Raw genomic sequence first — 12,757 nt, 5'->3', positions numbered from 1 at the left:
ATTGTATGAAACTTAAAAATCAATACTGGGGTTGATTTGTTCGACTAAACACTTGAAGAGGTGCTCCAGCATGACTGCAGTTCAATGCCTACATAGAAAATGGATGCTTATATATATATATATATATATATGTATGTATCGGCGCAGGCGTGGCTGTGTGGTAAGAAGCTTGTTTCCCAACCACATTGTTCCGTGTTCAGTCCGCTGCGTGGAACCTTGGGTAAGTGTCTTCCACAATAGCCTTGGGCCGACCAAAGTCTTGTCAGTACATTTGGTTGATGGAAACTGAAAGAAGCCTGTCGTATGTTTATGTGTGTGTGTGTGTGTGTGTGTGTGTGTGTGTATGTCTTTCTGTCTGTGTTCGTCCCCTTATGTATATCGCCATGATTGATCGCTAGCCACTAAAACTTTTTTTATTTTCTCTCTCACCTTGTTTCTGTGTTCCTTTCTGTTGAAGAACGTAGGCTCAAAACGTAAAAGACTTTCTCACTTCCTGAGCGTTAAACTAATACATGTTTGTTGTTTACACGACCGCTTTGTTCAAAGCCTCCTTTGACCTCAAGTGGCCTGATCTCTTTACATGAACACCACCCTGTACTTAACTCCATGTCCCCCTACATGGCCTTGCTATTTGCTTTGAGCCAAATTAACTAACTAACTAACTAACTAACTACACACCCGTCTTCGTCTTTTATTGTTTTGTAAATTCTCACTATATATATATATATATATATTGTTACGAGGGGACCTCCGTCGAACGAAAGCTGTTACGGAATCCCTCACACAGGCCCGACCGATCAGAGAATGTTCGCCACGGAAACTCGGAGAGGAGAGAGAGACACAATGAAGGCAACTGGCTCACATTTAACGTACTAGTTTATATGACTATTAATTGTTACAACATCAAATACATATCAGATACATTTAAAGAGGACACGTCGAATTAAACAACAACTCAATACATCATACAGGTATACCACAGATCAAAGCATTTAAACATGCAGGTAACAACACATCAAATGCAATAACAACAGCATTTCAAGAGTACACGTCCGGAGACAACAGTTCTGTTTCAAATCACATTAAAGTTACAGTTCAAAGGACATTAAAGGCCTAACAGTTCAATGTTCATTACACAGTTCTCTTTTGCTTTAACACAACTCTGTACACAATGTCTTTACACAGTTCACATTGTTCTTTTCACTGTCTCATTTCTTTTACAGTCTCTTTACATCGAGTCTTTTTCCTTCTTTTTCTTCACATATCAATACACAATTCACGTACCTTAGTTCCTACTATAATAGCCAGTGTCTCATATTGTACCTCATCTCTCTCAGCACTGCTAAATCCAACTTGCTAACCTGCTTGCCCTGAATACCAAATCCTGGCCGCTAAATCCAACCGCTCGCCTTGACTTCCAAATACCGACTGCCAAAACCTCTTGCTCTGTCACTACCCTCAATCTTTCTCTGCTCTAATACTCTCTCTATCGCCGCTTAGTCCTATGTGCCCGTCCTCATCGACGCTGTCACTGTCACTCTCTCTCTCAGCTCTGCAATACCATGTCTGTCTGTCCTCCTCTACGCTGTCACTGTCACTCTCTCATGACAGCTCCCAGATCCCTTAATCTGTCTTTCTCAGCCTTTCCTTTTAAGGGGTGTTTAGAACGAACTTTCCTTGACCGGCAAAAGGGTAGGGGTCCTTCCAAAAGCCATTACTCTTCCCAAAACAAAGGACTATAACTTTGCATTCCAGACTTTCTGTCTCCAAGCCAGCAAAGTAGGTCACAATCAACTGTTCCTAAGTTGAACTCACAACAATATGTATATATGTGTGTATGTATATATATATATATATATATATATATATATATATTTGTGCCTACAAAATCGAAGTGTGTGGGGGGGGGGGGCGACTATGCGGATAAACAATTAAATATAACAGCTTGGGTGTGATATAGAAAACAAATATATATGTATATATGCCACTATTTACCTCGCGGAATTGGACCCTCGTAAAGTTCGAGTCATTTGAGCACTACTAAGTGTTTTCTTATACTGAGAATCTCTGGATCTCATCTGTTGGCTGTTTGTTTTCGTCGTTGTCCTATACGTTCGTTAGCTATTCCCAGTGGCTTTTCGTTTTGCACTGGCGCCACCAATGAAGCAGTAGCCTCAACGATAACGGCGCGAAACTATTATGATCTCTTGGACGTTGACAGATGAAGAATTAGCTACGAATTTTCCGTGTGCTTGGTTAAGGGAAATTTTCTGCGTTTTTGTTACATTTCCCGGTTGTTATGTTTTGTTTTTAAAAGATCCTTGGTATATCATATATATATATATAATATATATATATATATATATATATATATATGATTGGCACCCATTAGTCTAGAAAGACTATGGATCTGCGCCTTGGATATATCGTCAAGGTATAACGATGAGTGGGTTGTTGCAGTATATATAGTCTGTGTCATGATCTTACAGTAAAAGGAAGTTCAGTCTGACTCAGGGACAGACACACAGACAGACCGCTATGACCTTCACGGTTTGAACATTATTGCCTTACATTATGTTGCCGCTGTTGTTGTTGCTGTCGTTGTCGCCGACAATAACGTCTTTCAAATGTTCTTTCAGAAAAATAAAACTGTTTTCTTTCTTTCTTTCCTTCTTTCTCACCTGTCTCTCTCCTTCTCTTCTCTCTCTCTCTCCTTTCCCCTTATCTCTCTCTCTCTCTTCCTCTCCCTCCCCATCCCCGCCCCTCTCTCCACCCCGTCAGGTCTTTAGAAACAATTTCCAGACACTTCCAAACACCATTAATCGATTATTTTTTTTCAAACACTATTATTGATCAGATCAGATCAATAACAATCAATACTAACATTAATGATATTAACAACGAACGATGATGCTGTAGGTGGTGATGGTGGTGGGGATGATGACGATGATGACGATGACGATAATGATGACAGTGGTAATGATTAACAACAAATAAATAATCAATCTTAATACCATCACCGTCACCGCCACCGCTACTAGCATTCTCTCCACCACCATCACTAGCATCACCACCACCACCACCACCACCACAACAATCATTGTCGCTGCCGCCACTACCATCACCACCGCCACCACCACCACCACAACAACAACAACAACAATCATTGCCGCTGCCGCCACCACCATCATCACGGCCACCACCACTACCACTGACATTACTGCCACCCTCACCGTCCTCACTACCACCACCGTCACTCACAAATGATATTTCTACCATCACCACCGCCACCACCATCACCACAACCACCACAACCACCGCCGCTACTACAACCGCTATTTTCTATTTCATTGAAGAGTGAAGTGGATATTGATGTAAGGGAAAAGTTACAGCCCCTCAACACCCCCAGTAACTGTGATTAAAAGAAGGCATGTGAGCGACCTTCGTGACTATACAACCTGATAGACATAGCAGTCAACATATCCCTTAATTCACATCCTATCATCACACAGGATGGTCATGGCTAATGTCCTTTTCGATCATGGTCTTGCCTAATTAGGACACATGCGATAAAAAGAGCACTCCGTCGGTTACGACGATGACTGCTCCAGTTGATCCTATCAATGGAACAACCTGCTCATGAAACTAACGTGCAAGTGGCTGAGTACTCCACAGACACGTGTACCCTTTGATGTAGTTCTCAGAGAGATTCAGCGTGACACACAGAATACGACAAGGCTGGCCCCTTTGAATTACAGGTACAACTCATTTTTGCCTGCTGAAAGGAACTGGAGCAACGTGAAAATAAAGTTTCTTGCTCAAGGACACAATGCGTCGGCGGGAATCGAACTCACGAGCATGAATGGAATGTACCTAACCACTAAGCCATGCGTCTTCGCTAAACTCATGTAGTACCAAAGAGAAAGCCTGAAGAGACCTGCCCACCACCACCTAAAATAAATAAATAAATAACTAAATAAATAACAATAGAAATAAAATAGGTGTAGATGTGGTTATGTGGTTAAGAAGCTTGCTTGGCAACCACGGGGTTTTGGGTTCACTCCCACTGCGCCCCAGCCTGGACAAGTGTCTTTTACAACTAATACTTAGTGAGTGAATATCGTAGACGGAAATTGTGTGGAAGCCCATCGTGTGTATTTATATGTTTGTGCGTTTATATGTTTACTTGTATGTGTGTTTTTGTGCTTCTCCATCACCATCGACTGACAACCGGCATTGGTTTGTTTGTGTCCCTATAACATAGCGGTTCGGCAAAAGAAACAGATTGTATAAAACTTTAAAATCAATACTGGGTTTGATTTGTTCGACTAAACACTTGAAGAGGTGCTCCAGCATGGCTGCAGTCCAATGCCTACATAGAAAATGGATGATTATATATATATATATATCGGCGCAGGCGTGGCTGTGTGGTAAGAAGCTTGCTTCCCAACCACATGGTTCCGTGTTCAGTCCCGCTGCGTGGAAACTTGGGTAAGTGTCTTCTACAATAGCCTTGGACCGACCAAAGTCTTGTCAGTGCATTTGGTTGACAGAAACTGAAAGAAGCCTGTCGTATGTTTATGTGTATGTGTGTGTGTGTATGTCTTTCTGTCTGTGTTCGTCCCCTTATCATTGCTTGACAATCGGTGTTGGTGTGATTACGACCCAGTAACTTAGCGGTTCGGCAAAAGAAAAAACGATGGAATAAGTACTAGGCTTACAAAGTCCTGGAGTCGATTTGTTCCACTAATACCCTTCGAGACAGCGCTCTAGCATGAATGCAGTCAAATGACAGAAGCATGTAAAAGAATATGGGGAGAGTCACTCTCTTGTGACACATGCGCACAAACAAACAAAAAGAAGGCATCTCTGATAACGGACAGAGTCAACGACTCTTGAAAAGATTGCAAGATGCAACAAAAATTTTAGGAAAAGTAAATTGGCGCAGGAGTGGCTGTGTGGTAAGTAGCTTGCTAACCAACCACATGGTTCCGGGTTCAGTCCCACTGCGTGGCATCTTGGGCAAGTGTCTTCTGCTATAGCCCCGGGCCGACCAATGCCTTGTAAGTGGATTTGGTAGACGGAAACTGAAAGAAGCCTGTCGTATATATGTATGTATATATATGTATGTGTGTGTATATGTTTGTGTGTCTGTGTTTGTCCCCCTAGCATTGCTTGATAGCTGATGCTGGTGTGTTTACGTCCCCGTCACTTAGCGGTTCGGCAAAAGAGACTGATAGAATAAGTACTGGGCTTACAAAGAATAAGTCCCGGGGTCGATTTGCTCGACTAAAAGGCGGTGCTCCAGCATGGCCGCAGTCAAATGACTGAAACAAGTAAAAGAGTAAAGAGAGGCGCCGGAACGGCTGTGTGGTAAGTAGCTTGCTTACCAACCACATAGTTTTCGTCTACTAAATTCACTTTACTAGTCCAAGGTGCCGCACTGTGGGACTGAACGCGAAACCTCATGATTGCAAAACAAACTCCTAACCATTTAGCCATGCCTGCGCCATTGTATTTACATAAATTACATCACAACTTAATGAAAAATAACTTTGACAACCCATTTCTTTTGTTTCAATTGAAATATTCCGATGTATTCTACATAAAATTTAGTTCAGTTATTACAGCTTTTGTCTTGGCTGTTTAACTCATTATTTCTTTTATAAATCAATTTAATATCGAGAAATCATAGCTTCAAAGGAGTTGAAAGAAATTCAATAGCTTGGTTTTTGATATAAAATGTTATCCGCTTGGTTAATGGCTTAATGGTTTCTCATGTTCTCTTAACACAAAGAAAAAACTGGTTTTGTGCACTGGTGACCAGTTATTGAAAGGGAGATAATCATTTCTAGATAAATTTTGCCGCAATTAGAAGTTTGTATTTCAAACCAAAGAACAAGGAAGAATATGCACAGAATATATGTTCAATTTTTTTGCTTACTCATTACAAAGATCTTAAAATGTCTAGTTGAAGGTATTTATGTATAGCGTTATTTCATTCTTTTTAGAAATCATCAGAATAATATATAACCTAAGAATTTATTAAGTAAACATTGTACAAAGTGATACATTTCTTATGGATTGAAAATAATTACAATATGGCTATCTGTTGGTTGTTGGCTGGTCTTGTTTGGTGGTGATTGGTTGAGTAAATGAATGGAAATATGTTTCTTAGGCTGCATGAAGAAGTAACTGAACAGCACCTATGGCCACTTAAAAGAAGATTTTAGCATCGTACATAAAGACAAACTGCATTGGCCTTTTACAAATAACAACACCAATAATTACATACTGGGAGATAGTTACGGCTTAGAATTTATAGCAAGCTATTTGCACAGAAACATCCGGCTTGGCCAATATAACTGGAAACAATTGTGCAATATTCGGGGCGACGGAAGTTCCTATCATCTATCTGTGCCATCTGTTTTTGCTGCCTTTCTGGGTCGTCTGATAGAAAAAAAAAAAATATTCGCCAAACGGTTTCTATAGGAGACCGCAAGTCAAGTTCTAGAATGTTTAATAAAACTTGTCCACGCCATCGCTTCATGCTGATTGGTTGAGTAAAAGACCAATCACTTGAAACTATGGTGGTTTGCGTGCGATATCTGACCTGCATCCAGGAGTAACAGTATAGAAGACATTCATGGAATGTGTTTTCCATTTTGTATCTTCTTTTTTTTTTTCATACATCGTTCAATAGTTCAGCAATTGAGCAAGTTCATACATAAAGATTAACAATGTCCAGGGAACCTGGTTGCTTTCCCTATATCCAGCAACTGTGTTCAAGACCAATTCTAAGACTTTGTTTATTTTTTCCACAATTAGTCTCAGATGATCCGCATATCTGATATTGCCAATTTTTCACTTCCCAATATTTCTGATGTCTATTTTATTGAACACTTGCCGCACCCGGAATCATAATTGTATACAAGCTGAAAATGCATAGAAATAAAATGCACCCCTGGTTGGAATCTTTATCAATTTCAAAGCAATCTTCATTTATTTCCCATCACAACTTGGTGATGATACCACTATATTTATTTCGACCAGGCGGCCCACAAGCGAAACTCACTCACTTTAGGATAGAGCCGCAGCTTTGAATCTGCCCAGGGTTATCTCTCTTCAGTACCTTACCCTGAGGAAGGCTAAAGTGCCAGAAATTAGCGTAATTTTTCCATATTTAAAACCAAGATACGTAACACAATAATAATAATAATAATAATTATAAAACAACAACAATATTTGCACCAATTTTGTTTTTATTAAACCAGTTTATAATAATAATGATGAAAATAATAATAATAGTAATAATAATGATAATAATAATAATAATGATAATAATAATAATAATGATCATAATAATAATAATAATAAGGATGAGGATGGTGATGATGACAAAAAATAATTATGAGGATGATATTTCACATTGGCACATAGCCACAAACTTGTATGGAGCAACAGGGACGGGTGCAACGAAATGAAACAACACCCTGTACATGGATGGTACTTATTTTATTGACTCCAGGAAGGAGAGATGAAAGGGAAAGTCAGCCTAGTAGAAATTGAACTCATAACATTGAAATCCGAATTGTCAGCTCTTTAGTCTATTCTTCTTCGATAATCTTGATTTTGTAATGAAGTCCCAAAACCTGACATTTTACTGACCCATAAGTCGGTCTTGGTGGTATATAAACCTGAAAACTTAAAAGAGAAGTAACTAAATACCACAAGGCATTTATCTCTGTTGCTCTACTAATTCTGACTAATCACAGAGTCTTAGTAGCATAGAGAGACTTACTAACTTAGGTGCAAGGTCAGACATTTTGTGGCAGAAATTATGACAATTATATTGGCCCCCACAAGTACTTGAATGCAACATTATTTTATCAGCCCCCAGATGGATGAAAAATAAATTTAATATAGGTAACATTTGAACTCAGGATGCAAATTAAAAGTTTTCGTTTCTATGCTTTTCTGAGATCTGGAAAGCTGGACTTTGTCTTGCAAAGCTGATAATACTTAAGGTCACTGCTTCTCTGAGAGCTCTTAAACAAGACCCCTTTACCGATAAAACATCTGCAATTTAAAAAGAAAATAGGTAGTATATTGGACCACAAAGTGACAAATGCTAAATTTATCGATTGTCTTTATTCAACCTTTGAAAATGAAGGACTAAGTTTGGACCGGGCGCAATTTTATTAAATCCCGGAAAGAGGAAAAACAAATCTGATCTTTGTGAAATTTTTTGAACTTGGGATGTAAGCAAAACAGAGTAAAATATTCAGGTCTGTCAACTTTCAAAAATCTGGACTTTATTGTTTTTGAAAGCTGATAATACCTGAGGTTGCTGCTTCTCTGAGGGCCCTTGAGCAACAAAAACCCTTTACTGGCAAAGCATCTAGCAATTTTAAGAGAAAATGTGTAGTGTATTGGGTCAGCTTCATTACAGTAAAAAGCACTATATTGAATTTATCAACCCCTTTCATCATTCTTAGAGAATAAAGGACAAAATTTGGCCCCATAACAATTTTTAGTGACCCATGGAATGATGGAAAGCAAACTTAACCTATGTCACATTTGAGCCCAGAATGTAAACTAAAGTGTTTTACTATGCTCTGTTGACTTTCAAAAGGCTGCATTTATTGTCTTTGAAAGCTGATCATACTTGCGGTTGCAGATCCTCTAAGGGTCCTTAAGCAACAAAACCCCTTTACTGGTAAAATGCTTACAATTTGAAGCGGTAATGAAAAGTATATCAGATCAGTTCCAGTATAATACAAAGTGATGGATGATAAATTTATTGGTCCTTGTTTTCCTCTCTTTGGGAGAAATGAAAGACAAGGTTTGGCCCTGACACAATTTTATCAACCCCCGGGAAGGATGAAAAACAAGCCTAACTTATTCTGTATTTGAACTCAGGAGGATGCAAACTAAATAAATCAATGTTTCTGGTTCTAAGCTCTGCTGACCTTAAAAAACCTGGACTTAATGTCCTTAAAAGCTGATCATACTACTTGAGGTTACTGTTCCTCTGAGGGCCCACAGGCAACAAAAAAACCCCTTCATTGGTAAAACGCAGGTAATTTGAAAAAGAAATGAGTAGTGTGTTGGATCAGGTCCTGTACAGTACAAGGTGATGGATGCTAAATGTATGGATTCCCTTTCCTCATTCCTGGAGATTGAAGGACAAAGTTTGGCCCCGGCGCAATCTGAACTCTGAAGGTTTCGGAGGGTTTCAGCCAATTTGACACGTTTATTATTATTAATAATGATGATGATGATGATGATAATGACAATTACAATTACAACATTGATAATAATAATAATAATATTAATGATGATGATGATGATGATGATGATGATAATGATGACAGTGGTTTAATCTTAATAAGGATTTCTTTTTTGAATAATAGAAAAAAAAATAATAGTTCATATATACAGATATTAAGAGAAAAATTACAACATAATTATTTTAAATATAAGCGAGGTGAGGTAGAGGTGGCAGTGTTGGTGAGGGAGACAATCCTCTCTGTGGCCACCACCACCACCACCATCAACAACAACAACACTTCTTTCCTTTACTTCACAATGGGTTTGAACCTCGATTCTGGGATCAACAAGAATATCATCTTTTGAATGGACGGCAGTTAGCAGTGAGTAGCACTGGAGAGGAAGAGAGGGTGAAAGAGAGAGAGAGGGAGAGAGAGAGCGAGAAGAGGAATGGAAAGAGAGAGAGAAAAAGAAAATAGATGTCTAGTTCTTAGGATATCTTAACATAAGTGCAAAGGTGACATTTCTTTAGGAGGATGGGAAAAATAAAAGGTGTGATGTTGAGACATTGATGCCTTGACCAAGGACATTAATGACAAGAAAATAACTTCAACATTTCTATAAAAAAGGGCTGGTAACCAAAACGTCATTATCCTCTTTCTCTGGTCATAATATGATATATATATATATATATATATATATGTGTTCATTTATTATTTTACTTGTTTCAGTCGTTTGACTGTGGCCATGCTGGAGCACCACCTTGATCAAATCAACCCCAGGACTTATTTCTTAAGCCTAGTACTTATCCTTTCGGTCTTTTTTGATGAACCACTAAGTTATGGGGGATATAAACGCACCAACATTGGTTGTCAAGCAGTGAGCAGGAAACAAAAACATACAAATAGATATATAAATATATATACGATGGGCTTCTTTCAGTTTCCATCGACCAAATCCACTCACAAAGGCTTCAGTCTGCTCGAAGCTATAGTAAAAGACTCTTGCTCAAGGTGCCATGCAGTGGGACTGAACCTGGAATCATGTGGTTGGGAAGCAAGTTTTTTACCACACAGCTACGCCTGCACTTATATACATACATACATATGTATATGTGTGTGTGTATATATTTTACTGTGATGCTTTTTTTTGTTGTTTTTGGTTGCAAAGAAGTGTGGATTCAAGTCCCACGCATATGGGAAAACCTACTTTTTCCTGTCGAGGGCTTATATGCCCCATTATTAGACTATTTTTTTTAGTTATTGCTTGGTGATGGCTTATAAGCTTTAAGCTTATAAAAATACTATCATTATTATTATTATTATTCACAGAATAAATAAATACATATATATATATATATATGTAGATATAATATAAAAATTCTGTCTTAAAATGTTTGTTCCTTATGCTTTATCATTTGGTACTGGTTTACAAAGAATACTGTCCCCAAAAATTACAAATCTTCCATGTTTGGTCTTTAAGTACTAAGGAAAGAATACTGTCCCAAAATGTTACAATTCTTTCTGTTTAGTCATTTGGTGCCAATATGTAAAGAACTCCAACCCAAAACATGACAATGCTTGCAGTTTGGTCCTAAAGTATTTTGGAAAAATTGAGTCCTAAAACTTTGAAAATCTTTATGTTTTATTATCAGGTAACAACTTATGAAGGACCCAGTCCCAAAAATCATTATTTTTGGTATTTAAGTACCCATGAAAGAATTTTGTCTGAAAATGTTGCAATTCCTTACATTTTGGTCATAAGGTAAATTATCTATAAAGAATGCTGTTCCCTTTATATTAGAAACCTCTCCTCCTTATGGCACTAGTAAAATGGTCAGTGCTAGAGTTCTTAAAAAAAAATATATAGCAGCTAAAATTTCCTCAACATGCTTTGATAGAGATGATCACACCAGTGGAGGAGAACGACCTTGACAACGACAATAGCAACAACAATAATGATCCTTTCTATTATAGTCCTGAATTTTGGCGGGAGGAGAGCAGATGATTACATCGACCCCAGTAATCAACTGGAAAAATAAGGGGTGTTACCTTAGTTCACTGGTAGTGAACAACTGACACTGTAGTACATCTCCAGCGTTAGAAGCTGTGTAAAGGCAATAATAATAATAATAATAATAATAATCCTTAGGGGATTAATCGATAACATTGACTGGCCCTTATTTCATCGATCCCAAAACGATGAAAGGTGAAGACCACCTCAGTGGAATTTGAACTCAGAATATAAAGACAAATGAAATGCTGTAAGCATGTTTTGTCCTGCATGATAACGCTTGCCCTATTAATAAAAAAAATAAAAACAATGGTAATAATAATGGTTTCAAGTTTTGGCACAAGTCCAGCAGGTTTGGGGAAGTGGCTAAGTTGATTAAATTGACCCCTGTCCCCAACTGGTGCTACTTTTATTGACCCTGAAAAGGATGAAAGGCAAAGGGGACTCCGGCAGAATTTGAACTCAAAACGTATGCATGGATGAAATGTTGTTAAGCATTTCACCCGGTGAGCTAACGATTCTGCCAGCTTGCAATAGCAACAACAACAATAACAACAGTTCTATATTTAAGAGATGAGGAATTATGTACATTATTTACATTTGACGGATATTTGTCCTCATCTTGTTTGCTGTTAACACAACATCTTGGCTGATATCCCCTCCAGCCTTCATCGGGCATATAGCATAGTGGTTAAGAGCGTGGGCTACTAACCCCAAGATTCCAAGTTCGATTCCAGGCAGTGACCTGCATAATAATAATAATAATCTTCAGGAGGAGTTACCTTAATCCTTTATATATTAACTAAAATAAAGTGGATTAACAAATTTATTTTTTGAACCAGTTGAAGACACACGAGATAATAATAATAATAATAATAATAATAATTATAATATCATCGAAAAATACCTTAGGAATGAGAACCCAGGTTTGAAATTTCCCCAAGACACCTGATGAAAGCTGGAGGGTATATCAGCCGAAACGTTGTGCTAACAACAAACAAGATGAGGACAAATATCCGTCAAATGTAAATAATGAACAATAACAACGTAGAACAATATTCACAATGGACAGATAGGTGTTCGAAATTTCCCCAAGACACCTGATGAAGGCTGGAGAGTACATCAGTCGAAATGTTGTGTTAACAAGAAACAAGATGAGGACACTTCTCTGTTCATTGTAAATATTTATTTCTTTATTGCCCACAGGGGGTTAAACATAGAGGAGACAAACAAGGACAGACAAAGGGCTTAAGTCAATTACATTGACCCCAGTGCATAACTGGTACTTATTTAATCAACCCCGAAAGGGTGAAAGGCTAAGTCGTCCTCGGTGGAATTTGAACTCAGAACGTAATGGCATGTTAACAATTCTGCCAGCTAGCCGCCCATTATTGTACATAATTCTGCATTTCCCTAAAATATAGAACAGAACAACATAGAAGTTTGGATATGTGGCAATATGGGAGTTTCA

This window comes from Octopus sinensis, linkage group LG21, assembly GCF_006345805.1.
Source record: "Octopus sinensis linkage group LG21, ASM634580v1, whole genome shotgun sequence".
Taxonomy (NCBI): Eukaryota; Metazoa; Mollusca; class Cephalopoda; order Octopoda; family Octopodidae; genus Octopus; species Octopus sinensis.
The sequence above is the reverse complement of the archived record's forward strand: the minus strand, read 5'-3'. Positions refer to the sequence as shown.